Source organism: Tachyglossus aculeatus (assembly GCF_015852505.1).
Source record: "Tachyglossus aculeatus isolate mTacAcu1 chromosome 12 unlocalized genomic scaffold, mTacAcu1.pri SUPER_6_unloc_2, whole genome shotgun sequence".
Taxonomy (NCBI): domain Eukaryota; kingdom Metazoa; phylum Chordata; class Mammalia; order Monotremata; family Tachyglossidae; genus Tachyglossus; species Tachyglossus aculeatus.
The window spans coordinates 16,414,595-16,439,517 of NW_024044829.1; the positions used below are offsets into that span (position 1 = coordinate 16,414,595).

General features: G+C 48.3%; 1 pseudogene; it reads right to left on the bottom strand.

The window, feature by feature from the left end:
- Positions 1-1,976: 1,976 nt before the first annotated feature.
- LOC119921433 lies at positions 1,977-23,387 on the bottom strand (annotated as a pseudogene).
- Positions 23,388-24,923: the final 1,536 nt, after the last annotated feature.

The window sequence follows — 24,923 nt, forward strand, 5'->3', positions numbered from 1 at the left end:
GCCAGGTAAGAAAAAGTGACCAGTAAAGCACACAGCCTCTGAGGCATGCAGACTATATATAGCTGGGGTTTACAGATTGCTACATATGGATCATATGCCATCACTACTAGAAGAAAATACTCCACTACCCAAAATGTGGCCGCAGGACAGAGCTGGACCACACATCCTGAGTAAGAAATGGTTTTCCTGTCCACGAAGAAATTTTCCGGCATCTTGGGGTGATGGATGATGAATAATATGAGTCAGAGAAAGACAGATGGCTAAGGATCAACTAATCCTTGCTTATAAAACAAGCAAAAACTCCTCACTCTCGACTTCAAGGCTTTCCATCACCTCACCCCCTCCTAACTCACCTCCCTTCTCTCCTTCTACCGTCCAGCCCACACCCTCCACTCCTCTGCCGCTAACCTCCTCACTGTAGCTCATTCTCGCCTGTCCTGCCATCAACCCCCGGCCCACGTCCTTCCCCCAGCCTGGAATGCCCTCCCTCCACACATTTGCCAAGCTAGCTCTCTTCCTCCCTTCAAGGCCCTACTTTGAGCTCACCTCCTCCAGGAGGCCTTCCCAGACTGAGCCCCTTCCTTCCTCTCACCCTTGTCCCCCTCTCCATCCCCCCATCTTACCTCCTTCCCTTCCCCACAGCACCTGTATATATGTATATATGTTTGTACACATTTATTACTCTATATTTATTTATTTATTTTACTTCTACATATCTATTCTATTTATTTTATTTTGTTAATATGTTTAGTTTTGTTCTCTGTCTCCCCCTTCTAGACTGTGAGCCCACTATTGGGTAGGGACTGTCTCTATATGTTGCCAACTTGTACTTACCAAAAGCTTAGTACAGTGCTCTGCACACAGTAAGCGCTCAATAAATACGATTGATTGATTGATTGTGTATATTTGTACATATTTATTACTCTATTTTTACTTCATTACACATATAATTGAATGGCTCCCTCTCATAGCAATTCCTAATTCAGTTTAAGAACATTTCTTCAAGTCACCAGTATACACTACTTCAACCCTCTACTTTTCTACAGAGCTCACTCATCATCGTTGCTGGCCCTCTCCATCATGACTTCATTTCCTTCCTCCTAAGAGTTCATTTATTCCTGTTACACATATTACCTCTAGTAGCTCCTCCACCAAATTCTTAAATACACCTCAATGGGGAATTGTTTTGTCATGCTCACAAAATTACCTAATTTTAATTTTTTCAATCTCTCATTTTTCTTCATTTAAACCTTCATTTAAAATTCAGAATCTCCACTTCTCTGTCTTCTAGACATTCCACCTCTTAGACAGGTTTTAAAAAGTTTAGTAGTTAATGAAGGTAAAGTATTTCCAAATATTAAGGGTAATCCAAGGTCTGGAAATCAAATGGAACAGAAAATGAACCTGAAAATCTTCTCCCGAAGAAGAGTGTTTGTCACTGTACCCATGCTAGAAAACTCAGAAACTGCTTCCTTATATTATAAAAAAGCAGCAATCTACACTTTTAAACAACAATATTTTTGAATATTTTCCTCCAGATGATTTTCTAAATAGTTTTAATTATCTATCCATTAAGAAAAATCTTTGAAGTTCTTTTGATTTGAGTGCACCATCCCTACCAAAATTGAAAAAAATAAAACAAGATTCTTTCCATCAAAACGGGGTTTGACACAATTATGAGTTATCTCTTTGCAAAATAGTGTGGGAAGACCATATCTTTGAAGGAAAATATTTACTATGAAATAAATTACTCTGCAGAATCAAGGAGAGGATCATCTCAGAATATCTCTGCCTTACACCTTAGTGCCTCTCCACACTTAAATTGTTCACTTTTCTTATCTAAATTAAAAATGAGTGCAGTCAGAGTAGCCTGCAGCCAATGCACACAGAGTAAAAAATGTCTAATGGATTTATAAATGAATCCAGTAGATAGGGTCTACAGGAATATTCTGCAAATTCAGTTGCCCTTTTCTTTGTCAAAAGGCTTTTTGAAGAGCACCTATACCTGTGGAAGAGTATGAAAGCACCTAACATTGCGTAACCAATAGCAGGATGAGCACTATAATCTGCTTCTTGGCACTGTCTGTTAAACTGCACTGTCCCAGGAGCTTAATACAGTTTCCTGCACACAGTAAGCACTCCATAAATACTAATGATTGATTGATTGATTGACTGACTGAGGAGGTGGAGGGACAAGTCAGTGAGATTTTCCTGGCTGAAGTGGCTAAAGGGACCTCTATCCCTTTCAGGTCAAAGCAGCCCTGAGCCTAAGAATAAGCCTAAACTTTTGTCCCTACTCTTGCACTCCAACAGCATAAACCCATGAAGGGCTGATATTTTACATAATCTTATTCTAAACTCCAGATAGGTAGGCAGAGGAAGAGAAGGTTGAAGGAGAGTCAGCTTCACAAAATTCAACATTTTTCAAGAATAAAATTCCAAGAGTTCCACAACAAGTTGTGGATATGAAAAGAGTTACCACTTGAGGCTCAAAAGCATTGCATTGGGTAACAGAGACATGTTTATATTGGGCTTAGTGGTGTTTGGGGACCAAGTCCCTGCACTCCTCTGAGTCAGCTGTGATGCTGCTAGAAGTGAAAAGCATTATTTAATTGCTCTTTAGGTCACCCAAGGGTTGGGAGTAATCACCTGAAGGACCTCACAACTTTTCTGGACTGCCAGGAGATGGGGTAGTTTTGCCAAAAGGAGTTTCTGTCTTATTCAATACAGAAATCTGAATTACCCTTCAGAGAAATCGCATATGCCATGGAGTTCAGCAACCAAGGTTTCTTAATCAAGGGCTATACCTCAGACACCTCTTGATGTCATCTGCCTGAACAAAGCAGCATGGCCTAGTGGATCTAGCCTAGAACTGGGAATCAGAAGGAACCTAGTTTCTAATCCCATCTCTACCACTTATCAGCTGTGTGACCGTGGGCAAGTCAGTTCACTTCTCTGGGCCTCAATTACCTAATTTGTAAAATAGGGATTACGATTGTGAGCCCCATGTGGGACTTGGACTGTGTCTAACTTGATTAGCTTTTATCTACCTCATTACATAGTACAATGCCTGGAACATAGTAAGTACTTAGCAAATACTGAAAAAAACACACAACAAAAAACAAAGCATATTTTTAGGGTCTAATTTTTCCCAGTCCAAAGCCCCTCCTAGTAATCTATAACAAACTTCGGAAAGTACCACCACTCTTTTAAAATAATAATAATGACAGCATTTATTAAGCATTTGCTGTGTGTAAAGCACTGTTCTATGCGCTGAGCACTATTCTAAGCGCTAAACAGCCGTTGTCATTAATGAGTAGGAAGCAAGGGATTCTAGGAGTCAATTGTTCAGAGCACTATACTAAGCACTTGGGAGAGTACAATACAGTGGAGTTGATAGACATGGTCCCTCCCTCAAGGAGCTTAAGTCTGATCACTTCCTCACAGCAGAGAGGGTGTTCTGACCTTTGTCACTTAAGAGGAGGAAGGAAGAATGTGTTCCCTCATCAAACTTTCAATATTTTTAATGAACAGCAACTGAGAGCACAGCAATGTAAAAAGCGCTTCAGAGAGTACAATTAAAGTAACTAGACACCATCTCTGACCTTACAGGACTTACAATTTAGGGAAAGAAGCAGACACTAAGATAATTTGCAGATAAGAGGAAAGAAGAAAGTGGGTATGTACACGAGTTCTTTAGAGTTGGGTATGTATGCAAGTACTCCAGTTGGTTTAGAGAACATGTCTTCTAATTCTGTTGTATGGATCTCTCCCAAGTGCTTAGTACAGTGTTCTGCTTGTGGTAAATGCTCAGTAAAAACTATTAAGCCATTGTCTAATTGATTTAGAGTATATAAATACATTGTTGGTACAAAAGCCTGAGATAGCAGTTGTGGGCACAGAACCGGTGGTTTGGGAGGTAAATTAATCAGGGAAATCTTCCTGGAGGAGATGAGAGAGAGGGGAGTTCCAGGAAGAAGGAAGGACATAAGCAACATGTCAGAGGAGGGAGGTATGGGAACAATACACAGTGTATAGGTTAGCTTGAGAATTATCCTCCTGATAATGATTCCATGATTGGCAGGAATTGGGTATGTTCTGAAACGTAGGAGAAATCTGCAATGAAATCTATGTACTTCACATGAAATGAGGTCTCCCTAAGGCACATGCATATTGCACATTTAGGGAAAGGAATACAGTCACTAGTTTCTAGTTTCTTAGGCCACTGAATAAATGGTTTGGAGAACTGAATCAGTTACTAGGTAACTCAATTCCATTCCTCCTCCCCTCTCAACTCACAGGATACTGGCTAAATCTACATAAACTGAATGAAAAATAACTTGGAAAATCAATCAAACAATATTGTTACTAATAATTAAAATTATGGTACTTGTTAAGCACTTACTCTATGCCAAGCACTGTTTCAAGCATTGGGATAGATACAAGATAATCAGGTTGGACCCCTTCCCTGTCCCACATAGAAGTCACAATCCAAGTAGGAGAGAGTAAGGTTTAATCCCCATTTTACAGATGAGGTAAGTGAAGCACTGAGAAATTACATTTCTTCCCCAAGGTCATTCAGCAGACAAGCAGGGGAGCTAGGATTAGAATCCACATCTTCTGGCTCCCAGGCCCATGCTCTTTGTTCTAGGCCATGCTGCTTTGCACTCCTGTGCACCAAGCACTGTCCTGAGCTCTTGGGAGAGTGTAGTAGTTACTCTTAGGAGCTTATAGAATCCTCTTATCTCTGACTATACCTTACAAAATTAGCCCATTATCCAGCCAACCATCGAAACGTCTGCTTTGTCCCCATCCAAGCACTGAAAAGCTTTAGGCTGTGACCACACAGGGAGTATCTATCTCTAGATCGTCTCTTCATGCTTGGTGGAGGAGCCTGCTGGACAGACAATCACTGCCTAGGAGTCCTGATGACCTCTGTGTTGCTTTTGCCCCTCAATTGCCCCCTTAGGTTAGGATTGGACTCCAGGTGTCCATCAAGAGGTAGGGTCAGAGGTGAGGTCTGGAGGCTGCAAAAACCTTGAGTGTCATCTGTCAGTCAAGTGAAGATGCTGATGTCAAGGTTTCTCAGCTAGACTCTATGCTGTGACTTGTGACATCAATATTTGCTGATTGGCATTGGCATTGGCATTGCCTTTGATAAGTTTGGCATTCTCAGATAGGTTTGGCATTCTCTCAGATAGCTTTGGCATTAAAATGAAGTACAGATTATCACTAGAATATTCCTTTTAAAAAATGAATTGGCCCATGAATTTCACCAATTAGTGAATCTGCTTTTAAGTAGACTTGCTTTTATCACTTTCATCTTAATGTTTTTTTATTCATTCTGTCATTAATTAATTCAATCGCATTTATTGAGCGCTTACTGTGTGCAGAGCACTGTGCTAGACGCTTGGGAAGTCCAAGTTGGCAACATATAGAGACGGTCCCTACCCAACAGTAGGCTCCCAGTCTAGAAGGGGGAGAAATAAAGCTAGATGCACATCCCAGTCTTTACTCTCGGTTGAGGCCCCGTCCCCTGCCTCCCAGCTGTACTCCCCCCCCAGGGCACCCAGTAGTCAGCCGACCCCCAAGGATCCCCTGACCAGTCCCCCCATCTAAAGTTAACTTCTGTGTCTTCTGTGTCTGTTTTCCTTGGGTCTTTTATAATGATAATAATAATGATGGCATTTATTAAGCGCTTACTTTGTGCAAAGCACTGTTCTAAGCGCTGGGGAGGTTAGGAGGTGATCAGGGTGTCCCACGGGGGGCTCACAATCTTAATCCCCATTTTTACACATGAGGGAACTGAGGCCCATAGAAGTGACTTGCCTAAAGTCACACAGCTGACAATTGGTGGAGCCGGGATTTAAACACGTGAACTCTGACTGCAAAGCCCGTGCTGTTTCCACTGAGCCACGCTGCTTCTCACACAAATTTGAAGGAATTATAAGAAACAGGCAAGCTATCATTCAATTATTCATTTAATTGCTCTTATTACACTCACTGTGTGCAGAACACTGCACTAAGCACATGGGAGGGTATAATACAACAATTATCAAATTCCCTGCCACAACGAGCTCATAGTTTAGAGGGGGAGACAGGCATTTACATAAATAAACAAATTACAGATATGGACATGTGTTGTGGGGCTGGGAGGGGGGATGAATAAAGGGATCATATCAGGGGGACACAAAGGGGAGTGGGAGAAGAGGAAAGGAGGGCTTAGTCAGGGAAAGGTCTCTTGGAGGAGATGTGCCTTTACTAAGGTTTTGAAAGGGGAGAGGCTGTCAGATTTGAAGAGTGAGGGCATTCCAGGCCAGAGGCAGTACTTGGGTGAGAGATCAGCGGCTAGATAGATGAGATGAGATACAGTGAGAAGTTTCACTTTAGAGGAGCGAAGTCTGTGGTTTGTGGTGTAGTAAGAGAGTAACGAGGTTAGTTCCTACCTCAAAAGCACAGCTGATTGAATGTTTTGAAACCAATGGTGAGGAGTTTTGGTTCGATATGGAGGTGGATGGGAAAATACTGGAGTTTCTTGAGGAGTGGAGGAACATGTCCCGAATGTTTTTGTAGAAAAATGATTGAGTCAGCAGAGTGAAATATGGGCTGGGGTGGGGAGAGACAGAAGCCTAGGAGGTCAGCAAGGAGAGAAATACAGTAATCAAGGAGGGATATGACAAGTAACTGGATTAGCATGGTAGCAGTTGGGATGGAGAGGAAAGGGCAGATTTTAGTGATGTTATGAAAGTGGAACCGACAAGATTTAGTGTAGGATTAAATATGAGAGTGGGATTAGATTGAATACGGATTGAATATGAGAGTGGGTTTGATTGAATATGGATTGAATATCAGAGAAGGTGTGGCCTATTACCATGAGGACAGAAGCAGCACTTCTAAGTGGTTGGAGTGTAGGACTGGAATTCAGAAGGTCCTGTGCTCTTATTCCAGCTTTGCCAATACTTGTGGGCTGTGTGACCTTGGGCAAGTTACTTAACTTCCCTTTGACTCAGTTACCTTATCTGTAAAATGGAAATTAAGGCTGTGAGCCCCATATGGCACATGGACTGTGTCCAACCTTATAGCTACCCCAGCCCTTGGTACAATAGCCTGGCACAAAGTAAGTGCTTAACAAAATCTTTTAAAAAAAATCAGTACCAACCAATTTTACTCTTGTGAAAACAAAACGAAGATGTCAGACATTTGTTTTCCTAGACTGTTAGCTCACTGTGGGCAGAGAATGTGCCTATCAACACTGTTTTATTGTACTCTCTGTAAAGCTTCATATAGTGCTCGGCACATATTAAGAGCTCAATAAATAGCACGGATTGATTCCATTTATTAATCTTGCCCTAGCTGCAACACAATGCAGATCAATATCAGACCCATTTCCCACTTATTAGATCCGTAGATTAAAATAATTGCATGATTTGTAAAAAGCTGAAAGGATTTTTGAAGAGTTCCATGGCCCCACTTCCTGTGACAGTTTGTTGTAGACATCATTGTCAGCCAGTCAATCATTTTATTGAGTGCTTACTCGGTGCAGAGTACTGTGCTAAGCTCTTGAGAGAGTACAATACAACACTAGACACATTCCTTGTCCACAACGACCTCACAGTTTAGAGGGGGAGACAGTCATTCATATAAATGAATAAATTGCAGGTATATACATAAGTGCTATGGGACTGGGAGGGGAGATGAGTAAGAGGAGTAAATCAAGGCAAGCAGAACAATCTCTGAAACCATGGGCTTGGCTGGAAAAATCTTAATGTATCAGAAAAAAGAGGCTGTGAGCACACTTGCAGAATGAGTCAGTCAATCATGTTCATTGAGCACCTATTGTATGCACAGCACTCAGTGCTTGGGGGTATAAAATATAACGGACACATTCCCTGCCCAATCAATCAATCAAACGTATTTATTGAGCGCTTACTATGTGCAGAGCATTGTACTAAGCCCTTGGGAAGTACAAATTGGCAACATATAGAGACAGTCCCTACCCAACAGTGGGGTGACAGTCTAAAAGGGGGAGACAGAGAACAAAACCAAACATACTAACAAAATAAAATAAATAGGATAGATATGTACAAGTAAAATAAATAAATAAATAAATAAATAGAGTAATAAATATGTACAAACATATATACATATATACAGGTGCTGTGGGGAAGGGAAGGAGGTAAGATGGGGGATGGAGAGGGGGACGAGGGGGAGAGGAAGGAAGGGGCTCAGTTTGGGAAGGCCTCCTGGAGGAGGTGAGCTCTCAGCAGGGCCTTGAAGGGAGGAAGAGAGCTAGCTTGGCGGATGGGCAGAGGGAGGGCATTCCAGGCCCGGGGGATGACATGAGCCGGGAGTCGATGGTGGGACAGGCGAGAACGAGGTACGGTGAGGGGATTAGCAGCGGAGGAGTGGAGGGTGTGGGCTGGGCTGTAGGAGGAGAGAAGACAGGTGAGGTAGGAGGGGGCGAGGTGATGGAGAGCCTTGAAGCCCAGCGTGAGGAGTTTCTGCCTGATGCACAGATTGATTGGTAGCCACTGGAGATTTTTGAGGAGGGGAGTAATATGCCCAGAGCGTTTCTGGACAAAGATAATCCGGGCAGCAGCATGAAGTATGGATTGAGGTGGAGAGAGACACGAGGATGGGAGATCAGAGAGAAGGCTGGTGCAGTAGTCCAGATGGGATAGGATGAGAGCTTGAACGAGCAGGGTAGCAGTATGGATGGAGAGGAAAGGGCGGATCTTGGCAATGTTGCGGAGCTGAGACCGGCAGGTTTTGGTGACGGCTTGGATTTGAGGGGTGAATGAGAGAGCGGAGTCGAGGATGACACCTAGGTTGCGGGCTTGTGAGACGGGAAGGATGGTAGTGCCATCAACAGAGATGGGAAAATCAGGGAGAGGACAAGGTTTGGGAGGGAAGACAAGGAGTTCAGTCTTCGACATGTTGAGCTTTAGGTGACGGGCAGACATCCAGATGGAGATGTCCTGAAGGCAGGAGGAGATGCGAGCCTGGAGAGAGGGGGAGAGAGCAGGGGCAGAGGTATAGATCTGGGTGTCATCAGCGTAGAGATGATAGTTGAAGCCGTGGGAGCGAATGAGGTCACCAAGGGAGTGCGTGTAGATTGAGAACAGAAGGGGACCAAGCACTGAACCTTGGGGAACCCCCACAGTAAGAGAATGTGGGGGGGGGGGGAGCCTGCAAAAGAGACTGAGAAAGAACGACCCACAGTGAGCTTACAGTGTAGCACAGTACAGGCCACAGCACTAGTTGTCCTCAGCAAAGGGTTTTGCAAGAGCTCAACCCTCACATTTGAAGAGGATAGATATGGAATCTGCGTGGCCTTGCTGCTCCCCGTAGGATCCCCTCCTCAGAGTGCCACCATAGGAGCCCGGGACTCCGTTCCCGAGAGGCCCGCCCGCCATCAAACCGCGCGGCCTTGCTGCTCCCGGTAGGATCCCCTCCTCAGAGCGCCGCCACAGGAGCCTGGGATTCTGATCCCTAGAGGCCCGCCCGTCCATCATACCACGCAGTCCTGCTGCTCCCGGAAGGATCCTGGCCTCCGGACGCCGCCGCATGGGTCGGGGCTCCCCCACCCTCCCTTACTCCCTCCGTCCGTCCGTCCCCGAGCAGCCTATTGGGCGCTTATGCCCCGCGGCCGGGCTCCTGGCTGTCCCCCGCCCAGACATCTGCATCCACGCCCGACCAGACCGAGGCCCCTGGGCTGGGCACCCCGCTTCCCCATCATCGCTACACTCACCACTCGAAGCCACCTCCACTTTGACCAAGTAGCCAACTGGGAACGTGGGGCATTGTGTCCCCCTGGTTCTTCGTGGTTCATTGTGTCCCCTTGCTGATTCGTGAATCATTATGTCCCCCTGCTTCCATCCCCCACGTCAACCCTTAAGCGACCGTCTTTGAGGAGCCTCCCACTGCCCCCTTCCCGGCCTCGACGTGACTGATTTTCCCCCCCCCCCCAACCTACCCCTTCCCCTACGCCGGGAAAAAGGCCTTTGTTATTACCAAGTTACTTTAACAACATCCTCATTCGCACCTAGTCAGTTAGCCCATGCTATTTGGATGTTCACTCCTCTCCCCAGGCATCTCCGCTCCCAAGACCCCTATTAACAGTTCCGCCCTACTCCGGAGCTGCCATCCATAGGACTCCATCCTCCTCCACCTCCGAGACAATTTTGCCAAGAGCCCCTGGACTCTGCTTGTCATTAAGCTCTTTGATCTGATTTGACTGACTTATGGACAATTCATCCTTCTGCTTTGAGCATCGTCTACCCATCTTATGGTCGCTTCTGCATGTTAATTGTTAACTGCTCTCAGTGATGTCATCGTCTGCTTATTTTATTATTCCCATCGAATGTTAATTGCTAACGTCTCTTGATGATGTCATCACCAGCTTATTTTACTGCCATCGCATGTTAATTGTTAACTGCTGTCTGTGATGTCATCTGCTTATTTTTTGCCATCACATGGTAATTGTTATCTGCTCTCTGTGATATCGTCATCTGCTTATTTTTTAATTGCCATAGCATGTTACTTGTTAACTAACCTCTATGATGTCATCACCTACTTATATCATTGCTACTGGTTATTGCTACTGCATTTCAATTGTTAACCTCCCACTGTGCTATCATTTACCTTGCTGACCTCACCATGAACTATCAATTCCCCCGCTCCCAACTGCCCTTCCCATTCCTCACCTTCCCCTTCCCCTCTCCCACCCAGTTCTTTCCCTCCCTTTTCCTCCCCTTCACTTCACCCCGTAGCCAGAATACCTCTGTATCAGCGCCAACCCTCAACTCCTCCCTCCCAAACCCCTCCCTACTCTCCTCCCTGCCCACACCCCATCCCAGTTCTCCTTTCTCATCGCCACCCCTCTTCCCACTCTCCCCGCCCAGGCCCCCGCCAACTCATCCCAATCCAAACCCTTCCAACCCCTTGCACCCTTCCCCCTCCCTCTCCTCCCTCCACAGCTGCTGCCAAGTGTAGCCTTTGGAACCCCCGCTCCATTATAAACCTCCATAAACCTCATTCGCACCTACTCAGCCCTCCTGTCCCGCCATCGACCCCCGGCCCACGTCCTCCCCCGGACCTGGAATGCCCTTCCTCTGCCCATCCTCCAAGCTAGCTCTCTTCCTCCCTTCAAGGCCCTACTGAGAGCTCATCTCCTCCAGGAGGCCTTCCCAGACTGAGCCCCTTCCTTCCTCTCCCCCCTCGTCCCCCTCTCCATCCCCAGCATCTTACCTCCTTCCCTTCCCCACAGAACCTGTATATATGCATATATTTTTGTACATATTTATTACTCTATTTATTTATATATTTTACTTGTACCTATCTATTCTATTTATTTTATTTTGTTAGTACGTTTGGTTTTGTTTTCTGCCTCCCCCTTCTAGACTGTGAGCCCACTGTTGGGTAGGGACTGTTTCTATATGTTGCCAGCTTGCACTTCCCAAGCGCTTAGTACAGTGTTCTGCACACAGTAAGCGCTCAATAAATACGACTGACTGATTGATTATAGGTAAGCTCCCTTTCATCCTGGACCTATTCCTTTAAAGCTCTCTACTCCTCGCCCTAACCGAAACATGGATTTCTCTGGATGACACGGTCTCTTCTGCTGCTCTTTCCAGTGGAGGCCTCTTCTTCTCCCACTCCCCTAGACTCACGGGAAAAGGAGGTGGTGTTGGTTTCCTTCTCGCTCCCCAATGCTGCTTTCGAATTATCTCTCCTCACCCATCCCTTTCTTTCCCTTCCTTTGAAGCCCACATTATTAGCCTCTACCACCCCCTCTAGATTCTTGCAGCCGTCATTAGAGAATCAGCGAGGCTCAGTGGAAAAGAGCACGGGCTTTGGAATCAGAGGTCATGGGTTCAAATCCTGTCTCCACCAATTGTCAGCCGTGTGACATTGGGCAAGTCACTTAACTTCTCTGTGCCTCAGTTCCCTCATCTGTAAAATGGGGATTAATACTGTGAGCCCCCCTTGGGACAACCTGATCACCTTGTAACCTCCCCAGCGCTTAGAACAGTGGTTTGCACATAGTAAGTGCTTAATAAATGCCATCATTAGTACTAGTCATCTACCGCCCCAATGGCCCCACCTCCAACTTCTTTAACGATTTTGACCCGTTTCTTACCTTCCTTCTCTTCTTTTCCATGCCCACTCTGATCCTCAGAGACTTCAACATCCACATGGATATCCCTGGTGACTCCTCTGCCACCCGCCTTCTATCTCTCCTTGATGCTGCCAACCTCCTGCTCCATCCCACCTCACCCACTCACCAACTCGGTCATACCCTCGACCTCATCATCTCCTACCGCTGCATTATCTCCACCCTCACAAACTCTGAAATCCCTCTCTCTTATCATAACCTTCTTACCTGCCTCCTCACTCACACTCCTCACCCCTTTAAATCTATATTACTACCTCACAGAGACCTCTACTCTCTCGACCCCATCCATGTTTCTGAGCTCCTCACACCCCATCTCGCCTCCCTTTCCTCTCTACCTAATCTTGATGATCAGATTACTGCCCTCGACTCTACCCTCTCTACTCAGCTCAACTGACTCGCTCCCCTTTCCCTTTGCTGCTCTTGTACCACTAACCCACAGCCCTGGATCACTGCCACTGTCTGCCTCCTTCGCTCCTATGCTCGAGCTGCTGAACGCTGCTGGCGAAAGTCTAAACAACAAGCAAACCTCGTTCACTTCACGTTTATTCTTTCCTGCCTTAACTCTGCCCTCTCCTCTGCCAGACAAAACTATTTCTCCTCCTGTCACCCGTCGGCCGGGGATGGGTTCGTTCAGTGATCAGTGAGGCGAGAGAGAGCGAGAGGCCGGGGACGGAAAGCCTAAGTTTTATGTGAAATTTATTCCGTGAGGTGAATGGAATTTATGTATTTGTTTAGGCGCAATGGATTGAGCTTCCCTTTTGGGAGGAATATAATCAATTGGCAATATTAGAGCTTCCCTAGACGGGAGGAACACAATCATCCATTAATCGCGCGTGGGTGAGCTGGTTAACTCACCCATGTGCACTTCCACTCGGGAAGAACCCACTTACTTTCCCACATGGGAAGAATTCATTACATTACCCGCGCACGTGGTGGGCGGCTAGCTCTCACAATGTGCTCTCCCTACATGGGAGGAATCCACTCATAATTCTCATAAGCAGCAGGAAACCTGGGTCCCACCCACGAGACACTCACCCATCCCACGGCCCTTGCCTCAGTGTGTTGGTTGTGGTTGTAGAGTGGGCATCTGGCCTTCTGGGCAGGGAGAGACACGTGGGCTGCTGCTGCTGCTGCAGTGGCTGCTCCTGCTGCTGCGTGTCCTGGTGTTCTGACCCCGAAGGTCAGAGGCGACAGGTATTTATTGCCTGTGCCCCTAGGCCATTCCAGCTTCCGGCCTCAGTCTATCCAATCTCTGCCCTCCCCGCCTCCTCCATACCTAATTTGATTGGCACGGGGGCGAGGGACACTTTCTGTATTCCCAGCTTGGGCTGTCAATCTAGCAGATTTGGTCGTGGGGGCGGTATCCCACCCTCACTTCTGAGTTCCGCCTGCTGGCTCAGGTGGTCACGAGATAGCCTTTGACCTTGAGATGGCCGGTACCCAAGGGTCACCTCGGGACACCTCCATTATTGACAACCTTACCCATCATACCCGTCAGCTCTTCTGTACACTTAATTCCATTCTCAGGCCCTCTGTTCCTTCCCATCCTCATTCCCTCACCCGCAACGATCTGGCCTCCTACTTCATTAGTGAAATTAACTCCTTCAGGTCTAAGAAGCCGAAAGTCACTCCTCCCAATTCTTCAACCCCCCAGCCCTCAACCCTCTCCTCTACTCTCCTATCCTTCTCAGCAGTATCCTCAGATGAGATCACCTCCCATCTCTCAAGTGCTACCCCGGCCACCCGTGCTTCTGACCACATTCTCTCGTAATCTTATGATCAATCAATCAATCAATCAATCAATCGCATTTATTCATCATCAATCGTATTTATTGAGCGCTTACTATGTGCAGAGCATTGTACTAAGCGCTTGGCAAGTAGAAATTGGCAACATATAGAGACAGTCCCTACCCAACAGTGGGCTCACAGTCTAAAAGGGGGAGACAGAGAACAAAACCAAACATACTAACAAAATAAAATAGGATAGATATGTACAAGTAAAATAAATGAATAAATAAAGAGTAATAAATATGTACAACCATATATACATATATACAGGTGCTGTGGGGAAGGGAAGGAGGTAAGATGGGGGGATGGAGAGGGGGACGAGGGGGAGAGGAAGGAAGGGGCTCAGTCTGGGAAGGCCTCCTGGAGGAGGTGAGCTCTCAGCAGGGCCTTGAAGGGAGGAAGAGAGCTAGCTTGGCGGATGGGCAGAGGGAGGGCATTCTAGGCCCGGGGGATGACGTGGGCCGGGGATCGATGGTGGGACAGGTGAGAACGAGGTACGGTGAGGAGATTAGCGGTGGAGGAGCGGAGGGTGTGGGCTGGGCTGTAGAAGGAGAGAAGGGAGGTGAGGTAGGAGAGGGCGAGGTGATGGAGAGCCTTGAAGCCCAGGGTGAGGAGTTTCTTCCTGATGCGCAGATTGATTGGTAGCCATTGGAGGTTTTTGAGGAGGGGAGTAATATGCCCAGAGCATTTCTGGACAAAGATAATCCGGGCAGCAGCATGAAGTATGGATTGAAGTGGAGAGAGACACGAGGATGGGAGATCAGAGAGAAGGCTGGTGCAGTAGTCCAGATGGGATAGGATGAGAGCTTGAATGAGCAGGGTAGCAGTTTGGATGGAGAGGAAAGGGCGGATCTTGGCAATGTTGTGGAGCTGAGACCGGCAGGTTTTTGGTGACGGCTTGGATGTGAGGGGTGAATGAGAGAGCGGAGTCGAGGATGACACCAAGGTAGCGGGCTTGTGAGACGGGAAGGATGGTAGTGCCGTCAACAGAGATGGGAAAGTCAGGGAGAGGACAAGGTTTGGGAGGGAAGACAAGGAGTTCAGTCTTCGACATGTTGAGCTTTAGGTGGCGGGCGGACATCCAGATGGAGATGTCCTGAAGGCAGGAGGAGATGCGAGCCTGGAGAGAGGGGGAGAGAGCAGGGGCAGAGATGTAGATCTGGGTGTCATCAGCATAGAGATGATAGTTGAAGCCGTGGGAGCGAATGAGGTCACCAAGGGAATGCGTGTTGATCGAGAACAGAAGGGGACCAAGCACTGAACCTTGGGGAACCCCCACAGTAAGAGGATGGGAGGGGGAGGAGGAGCCTGCAAAAGAGACTGAGAAAGAACGACCGGAGAGATAAGAAGAGAACCAGGAGAGGACGGAGTCTGTGAAGCCAAGGTCAGATAGCATGTTGAGGAGAAGGGGGTGGTCCACAGTGTCGAAGGCAGCTGAGAGTTCGAGGAGGATTAGGACAGAGTATGAGCCGTTGGATTTGGCAAGCGGGAGGTCATTGGTGACCTTTGAGAGGGCAGTTTCCGTGGAATGAAGGGGACGGAAGCCAGACTAGAGGGGGTCGAGGAGAGAGTTGTTGTTGAGGAATTCTAGGCAGCGCGTGTAGACAACTCGTTCAAGGAGTTTGGAAAGGAATGGTAGGAGGGATATGGGACGATAACTAGCAGGTGAGGTGGGGTCAAGAGAGGGTTTTTTTAGGATGGGAGAGACATGGGCATGTTTGAAGGCAGAGGGGAAGGAACCAGTGGAGAGTGAGAAGTTGAAGATGAAAGTTAAAGAGGGGAGAAGGGATGGAGCGAGAGATTACGTGAGATGAGAGGGAATTGGGTCAGAATCACAGTTGGCCGGAGTAGCACTTGAGAGGAGGGAGGAGAGTTCCTCCGAGGATACCGCTGGGAAGGATGGGAGAGTAGCAGAGAGTGTTGAGAGCCGGGGGTTGGAGAAAGGGGGGAAGAGATTTAAAGAGATTTATTGAGCGCTTACTGTATGCAGAGCACTGTACTAAGCGCTTGGGAAGTACAAGTTGGCAACACATAGAGACAGTCCCTACCCAACAGTGGGCTCACAGTCTAAAAGGGGGAGACAGAGAACAAAACCAAACATACTAACAAAATAAAATAAATAGAATAGATATGTACAAGTAAAATAAATAGATAGAGTAATAAATATGTACAAACATATATACATATATACAGGTGCTGTGGGGAAGGGAGGGAGGTAAGTTGGGGGGATTGGGAGGGGGACGAGGGAGAGAGGAAGGAAGGGGTTCAGTCTGAGAAGGCCTCCTGGAGGAGGTGAGCTCTCAGTAGGGCCTTGAAGGGAGGAAGAGAGCTAGCTTAGCGGATGGGCAGAGGGAGGGCATTCCAGGCCTGGGGGATGACGTGGGCTGGGGATCGATGGCGGGACAGGCGAAAACGAGGTACAGTGAGGAGATTAACAGCAAAGGAGTGGAGGGTGCGGGGTGGGCTGTAGAAGGAGAGAAGGGAGGTGAGGTAGGAGGGGGCGAGGTGATGGAGAGCCTTGAAGCCCAGGGTGAGGAGTTTCTGCCTGATGCCCAGATTGATTGGTAGCCACTGGAGATTTTTGAGGAGGGGAGTAACATGCGCAGAGCGTTTCTGGACAAAGATAATCTGGGCAGCAGCATGAAGTATGGATTGAAGTGGGGAGAGACACGAGGATGGGAGGTCAGAGAGAAGGCTGATGCAGTAGTCCAAACGGGATAGGATGAGAGCTTGAACGATCAGGGTAGCAGTATGGATGGAGAGGAAAGGGCGGATCTTGGCAATGTTGCGGAGCTGAGACCGGCAGGTTTTGGTGACGGCTTGGATGTGAGGGGTGAATAAAAGAGCGGAGTCGAGGATGATACCAAGGCTGCGGGCATGTGAGACGGGAAGGATGGTAGTGCCGTCAACATAGATGGGAAAGTCAGGGAGAGGGCAGGGTTTGGGAGGGAAGACAAGGAGTTCAGATATCTCTCGCCCCGTCCCTCCTCCCCTCCTTAACTTCCGTCTTCAACTGCTCACTTCCCACTGGTTCCTTCCCCTCTGCCTTCAAACACGCCCACTTCTCCCCCATCCTAATATAACCTCTTTTGACCCCATCTCCCCGTCTAGTTATCGCCCTATCTCTCTCCTACCATTCCTTTCCAAACTCCTTGAACGAGTCGTCCACACCCGCTGCCTCGAATTCCTCAACGCCAACTCTCTCCTCGACCCCCTCCAATCTGGATTCCGTCCCCTACGTTCCACTGAAACCGAACTCTCAAAGGTCACAAATGACCACCTGCCTGCCAAATCCAATGGATTCTACTCTATCGTAATCCTCCTCGACCTCTCAGTTGCTTTTGACACTAAAGACCACCCCCTTCTCCTTAACACGCTATCCAACCTTGGCTTCACAGACTGCGTCCTCTCCTGGTCGTTCCTCAGGGGTCAGTTCCTGGTCCCCTTCTGTTCTCTACCAACACTCACTCCCTTGGTGAACTCATTCGCTCCCACGGCTTCAACTATCACTATGCTGATGACACCCAAATCTACATCAATGCCCCTGCTCTCTCTCCCTCTCTTCAGTCTTGGGTCTCCTCCTGTCTTCAGGAAATTTCCATCTGGATGTCTGCCCGCCATCTGAAACTCAACATGTCCATGACTGAACTCCTTATATTCCTTCCCAAACCCTGCCCTCTCCCTGACTTTCCCATCACTGTAGACGCCACTACCATGTTTACCGTCTCACAAGCCTGCAACATTGGTGTCATCCTCTACTCTGCTCTCTCGTTCACCCCTCACATCCAATCCATCACCAAAACCTGCCGGTTTCACCTCCACAACATAGCCAAGATCCGCCCTTTCCTCTCCATCCTAACAGCTACCCTGCTAGTTCAATTTCTCATCCTAACCCGACTGGATTACTCCATCAGCCTCCCCTCTGATCTCCCATTGTCCTGTCTCTCCCCACTTCAGTCTACACTTCACGCTGCTTCCCGGATCATCTTTGTGCAGAAAAGCTCTGGGCATGTTACTCCCCTCATCTCCAGTGGCTACCAGTCAACCTACGCATCAGGCAAAAACTCTTCACTGTCGGCTTCAAGGCTCTGCATCACCTCGCCCCCTCCTACCTCACTTCCCTTCTTTCCTTTTACAGCCCAGTCCGCAACCTCCGCTCCTCTGCCTCTAGCTTCCTCACTGTGCCTCGTTCCCGCCTGTCCCCTCGTCGACCCCCGGCCCACGTCCTTCCCCTGGCCTGGAATGCCCTCCTTCCGCACATCCACCAAGCTAGCTCACTTTCTCCCTTCAAAGCCCTACTGAGAGATTACCCCCTCAGGGAGGCCTTCCCAGGCTGAGCCCCCTCCTTCCTCTCCCCCTCCCCATCCCCTCCGCCCTACCTCCTTCCCCTCCCCACAGCACCTGTATATATGCTTGTACAGATTTATTACTCTATTTAATTTACTTGTACATATTTACTATTCTATTTATTTTGGTAATGATGTGCAACTAGCTTTACTTCTATTTATTCTAATGACCTGTCCACATGTTTAAAAACCATGCCAACCTCGTTCACTTCGAGATTATCCTTTCCTGCCTTAACACAGCCCTCTCTTCTGCCAGAAAAAAACTATTTCTCCTCCCTTATTGACACCCATGCCCATCACTCCCGGCAGCTCTTCCGTACATTCAACTCCCTTCTCAGGCCCCCGGTTCCTCCCCCTCCTCCTTACCTCACCCCCAACGATCTGGCCTCCTACTTCATTAACAAAATTAAATCCATCAGGTCCGACCTCCCCAAAGTCGCTTCTCCCCCTTATCCAAACCCCCGGCTCTCACCACTCTCTGCTACTCTCCCATCCTTCCCAGCAGTATCCTCAGAGGAGCTCTCCTCCCTCCTCTCAAGTGCTACTCCGGCCACCTGTGCTTCTGAACCCGTTCCCTCTCATCTCATGAAATCTCTCGCTCCATCCCTTCTCCCCTCCTTAGCTTCCATCTTCAACCACTCACTCTCCAGTGGTTCCGTTCCCTCTGCCTTCAAACATGCCCATGTCTCTCCCATCCTAAAAAAACCCTCTCTTGACCCCACCTCACCTTCTAGTTATCGCCCCATATCCCTCCTACCATTCCTTTCCAAACTCCTTGAACGAGTTGTCTACACGCACTGCCTAGAATTCCTCAACAACAACTCTCTCCTCGACCCCCTCCAGTCTGGCTTCCGTCCCCTACATTCCATGGGAACTGCCCTCTCAAAGGTCACCAATGACCTCCTGCTTTCCAATTCCAACTGCTCATACTCTTTCCTAATCCGCCTCGACCTTTCAGCTGCCTTCGACACTGTGGACCACCCCCTTCTCCTCAAGAGGCTATCCGACCTTGGCTTCACAGACTCCGTCCTCTCCTGGTTCTCCTCTTATCTCTCCGGTCGTTCATTCTCAGTCTCTTTTGCACGCTCCTCCTCCCCCTCCCATCCCCTTACTGTGCGGGTTACCTAAGGTTCAGTTCTTGGTCCCCTTCTGTTCTCGATCTACATGCATTCCCTTGGTGACCTCATTCGCTCCCACGGCTTCAACTATCATCTCTACGCTGATGACACCCAGATCTACATCTCTGCCCCTGCTCTCTCCCCCTCCCTCCAGGCTCACATCTCCTCCTCCCTTCAGGACATCTCCATCTGGATGTCTGCCCGCCACCTAAAACTGAACATTTCCAAGACTGAACTCCTTGTCTTCCCTCCCAAACCCTGCCCTCTCCCTCACTTTCCCATTTCTGTTGACGGCACTACCATCCTCCCCGTCTCACAAGCCCGCAACCTTGGTGTCATCCTCGACTCCGCTCTCTCATTCACCCCTCACATCCAAGCCGTCACCAAAACCTGCCAGTCTGAGCTCCGCAACATTGCCAAGATCCGCCCTTTCCTCTCCATCCATACCGCTACCTGCTCATTCAAGCTCTCATCCTATCCCGTCTGGACTACTGCATCAGCCTCCTCTCTGATCTCCCATCCTCGTGTCTCTCCCCACTTCAATCCATACTTCATGCTGCTGCCCGGATTGTCTTTGTCCAGAAATGCTCTGCGCATGTTGCTCCCCTCCTCAAAAATCTCCAGTGGCTACCAATCAATCTGGGCATCAGGCAGAAACTCTTCACCCTGGGCTTCAAGGCTCTCCATCACCTCGCCCCCTCCTACCTCACCTCCCTTCTCTCCTTCTACAGCCCACCCCGCACCCTCCGCTCCTCTGCTGCTAATCTCCTCACCTTTCTCGCCTGTCCCGCCATCGACCCCCGGCCCACGTCATCCCCCGGGCCTGGAATGCCCAACCTCTGCCCATCCGCCAAGCTAGCTCTCTTCCTCCATTCAAGGCCCTACTGAGAGCTCACCTCCTCCAGGAGGCCTTCCCAGACTGAGCCCCTTCCTTCTTCTCCCCATCGTCCCCCTCTCCGTCCCCCCATCTTAACTCCTTCCCTCCCCCACAGCACCTGTACATACGTATATATGTTTGTACATATTTCTCTATTTATTTATTTATTTTACTTGTACGTATCTATTCTATATATTTTATTTTGTTAGTATGTTTGGTTTTGTTCTCTGTCTCCCCCTTTTAGACTGTGAGCCCACTATTGGGTAGGGACTGTCTCTATATGTTGCCAACTTGCACTTCCCAAGCGCTTAGTACAGTGCTCTGCACACAGTAAGCGCTCAATAAATACGACTGATGATGATGATTGATGATGTTTAATTTTGTTCTCTGTCTCCCCCCTTTAGACTGTGAACCCGTTGTTCCGTAGTGACTGTCTCTATATGTTGTCAACTTGTACTTCCCAAGCGTTTAGTACAGTGTTCTGCGTACTGTAAGTGCTCAATAAATACGATTGAATGAATGAATCAATGAATGAATGAAATGCAAAACTCCTGTTTACTGTTATGAACTGACCAACATGAAGAAATCACAGTCTAGTGTGTCCTAATCCTCCTAATCCTCCTCGACCTCTCAGCTGCCTTCGACACTGTGGACCACCCCCTTCTCCTCAGCACGCTATCCAAATTTGGCTTCACAAACTCCGTCCTCTCCTGGTTCTCCTCTTATCTCTCCGGTCGCTCATTCTCAGTCTCTTTTGCAGACTCCTCCTCCCCTTCCCATCCCCTTACTGTGGGGGTTCCCCAAGGTTCAGTTCTTGGTCCCCTTCTGTTCTCGAGCTACACTCACTCCCTTGGTGACCTCATTTGCTCCCACGGCTTCAACTATCATCTCTGCGCTGATGACACACAGAGCTACATCTCTGCCCCTGCTCTCTCCCCCTCCCTTCAGGCTCGCATCTCCTCCTTCCTTCAGGACATCTCCATCTGGATGTCTGCCCGCCACCTAAAATTCAACATGTCCAAGACTGAACTCCTTGTCTTCCCTCCCAAACCCTGCCCTCTCCCTGACTTTCCATCTCTGTTGATGGCACTACCATCCTTCCCGTCTCACAAGCCCGCAACCTTGATGTTATCCTCGACTCTGCTCTCTCGTTCACCCCTCACATCGAAGCCGTAACCAAAACCTACCGGTCTGAGCTCAACAACATTGCCAAGATCCGCCCTTTTCTGTCCATCCATACCGCTACCCTGCTCGTTCAAGGTCTCATCCTATCCCTTCTGGACTACTGCATCAGCCTTCTCTCTGATCTCCCATCCTCGTGTCTCTCCCCACTTCAATCCATACTTCATGCTGCTCCCCGGCTTGTCTTTGTCGAGAAACGCTCTGGGCATGTTACGCCCTTCCTCAAAAATCTCCAGTGGCTACCAATCAATCTGCGCATCAGGCAGAAACTCCTCACCCTGGGCTTCAAGGCTCTCCATCACCTCGCCCCCTCCTACCTCACCTCCCTTCTCTCCTTCTACAGCCCACCCCGCACCCTCTGCTCCTCTGCCGCTAATCTCCTCACCGTGCCTCGTTCTCACCTGTCCCGCCATCGACCCCCGGCCCACGTCATCCCCCGGGCCTGGAATGCCCTCCCTCTGCCCATCCGCCAAGCTAGCTCTCTTCCTCCCTTCAAGGCCCTACAGAGAGCTCACCTCCTCCAGGAGGCCTTCCCAGACTGAGCCCCTTCCTTCCTCTCTCCTTCCTCCCCCTCTCCATCCCCTCCATCTTACCTCCTTCCCTTCCCGACAGCACCTGTATATATGCATATATGTTTGTACATATTTATTACTGTATTTATTTAATTTATTTGTACATATCTATTATATTTATTTTATTTTGTTAATATGTTTGGTTTTGTTCTCTGTCTCCCCCTTCTAGACTGTGAGCCCACTATTGGGTAGGGACTGTCTCTATATGTTGCCAAATTGTACATCCCAAGCGCTTAGTACAGTGCTCTGCACACAGTAAGCGCTCAATAAATACGATTGATTGATTGATTAATTCTTGACACTTTAATTCAATCAAACAATGGCATATATTGAACATATACTTTGTGCAGAGCACTGTACTAAGCACTTGGGAGAGTGCAGTATGGCGGAATTAGCTGACAGGTTTCCCTGCCCATAACCTTACACAGAGCATCTTTCACCTCTTTGTTCCTCAGAATATAAATCATCGGGTTCAGCATTGGAATAAATATTGTATAGCACACCGACACCAGTTTTTACTGATCCATTGAGAAGCTGGAACTGGGTAGCAGATAAATAAGCATTGTAGAACCATAGAATGAAGTGACCACCATTAGATCAGAAACACATGTGAAAAAGGTTTTTTCCTTCCTCCAGAGGACTGTATTTTAAAGATAGCCAGCAGGATGTACATATATGATATTAATGTGGTCAGAACTGTAACCAGCATAATGACGGCCATGGAAGCAGCAGGAAGGGCTTGGGCAATTCTGGGATCAGAACAGGACAGCTTCAACAATGGGGGGATGTCACAGTAGAAGTGATTAATTTCAGGAGGTCCACAGAAGGTGAAACTAAATACATTAACTGCATAGACCATAGTATTCAGGCAGTTGGCCATGTAGACAGCAGTAACGAGTAAAGCACACAGTCTCTGAGGCATGCAGATTATATATACAAGGGGTTTACAGATTGCTACATATCGATCATATGCCATCACTGCTAGAAGACAATACTCCACTAGCCTAAATGTAGCTGCAGCACAGAACTGGGACACACATCCAGGGTAAGGTATGGTTTTCTTGTCCACTAGGAAATTTGCCAGCATCTTAGGGGTGACAGATGATGAATAACAAAGTCAGAGTAAGACAGATGGCTAAGGTAAAAATACATGGGTGTGTGAAGTTGCAAACTGATTCTAATGATTACAATGATGAGCAGATTTCGCAGAAGAGTGACCACATAGATGAGGAGGAACAGCATGAAGAGGGGGATCTGTAACTGCGGATCACTCATTAATCCAGACAGAACTAACTCACTCAGAGTGGTGTGATTTCTGTTGGCCATTTACTGTCCTTCTGTTATGCGGGAAGAAAATGAAGTATACAAACAACACTGCAGTGCTCAGAGGCATGTAGGATTATAATTCCTTTTGAAACCAGAGATTGGAAAGACTGGAGAACATAAAGAACTTTTTGAGTCCCCTTTGCCTGCAAATCCCTTCCCCGTCAAATTGGCCAGATCACATTTCTCTCTAACTTAAGAGCCCTGGTATCACATCTCATCCATAAGGACTCATTCAAAAGATCTTTATCTTGTCAGTTTGTCATCTACCTATATAATGATGAATATAATGATAATAATAACAATGAGAATAATAATGTTAAGCACTTGCTATGTCCACAACACTGTGCCATACTCCTGGATAGATACTCCTGGATAGAGTATGGGCTAATGATAGATAGATACTCCTGGATGGCCCGCCGCCATCACACCGCGCGGCCTTGCTGTTTCCGGAAGGATCCTCTCCTCAGAGCGCCGCCATAGACGCCCGGGACTCTGTTCCTGAGAGGCCCACCCGCCAACACTCCGCGTGGCCCCCTCTGCCCCCGGAAAGATCCTCTCCTCAGAGCGCCTCCAGAGACTCCCGGGACTCCGTTCCCGAGAGGCCCGCCCGCCCTCCATCACACAGCGCGGCCCCCGCTACTCCCGGAAGGCTTCTCTCCTCAGAGCGCCCCTATAAACGCCCCCTACTGCCACCCCCCACCATTTAAGCGACCTTCCTTAAATTGCCCCCATCCCCCCCCTTCCCGGTCCGGTCCTGACAGACTCTCCCCCCTCCCCACCCCGGGAAAAAGGCACTTGTTACATTACCAAGTTACATTAACGACAACCTCATTCGCACCTACTCAGCCCTCCCATGCTAGTTGGCTGTTCACTCCTCTCCCCAGGTATCTCTGTTCCCTGACCCCCTTAACAGGTCCACCCTACTCCAGCACATAATAGTTTGTATCTGCTGTTTGTGAAATCATTATCTGCCAATTTTATTATTGCCATAGCATGTTAATTGTTTAACTACCCACTGTGATGCCATCACCTACTTATATCATTGCTACTGTTTTATCCCTTCTGCATCTCAATTGTTAACCTTCCGCTGTACTGTCACTCGCCCTGCTGTTCTCACCATGAACTTCCAATTCCCTTGCTCCCAACTGCCATTCCCATTCCTCACCTTCCCCTTCCCCTCTCCCCCCCAGCTTTTTCCCTCCCTCTCCCCCACCAAGACCACTCCCCCTCACCCTGTACCAAGGATCCCTCTGTACCAGCGCCAGTCCGCCACTCCTCCCTCCCAGCCCCCTCCCTCCCCTTCTCCCCGCCCCCACCCCATCCCAGTTCTTCTTTCCCATCGCCACCCCTCTTCCCACTCTCCCGGCGTAGGCCTCCACCAAGTCATCCCATTCCAAACCCTCCGCACCCCTCGCACCCTTTCCCCTCCCTCCCCTCCCCCGACAGATGCTGCCAAGTGTGGCCTCTGGAACGCCCGCTCTGTTTTAAGTAAGATCCCTTTCATCCTGGACCTATTCCTTTCCACCTCTCTACTCC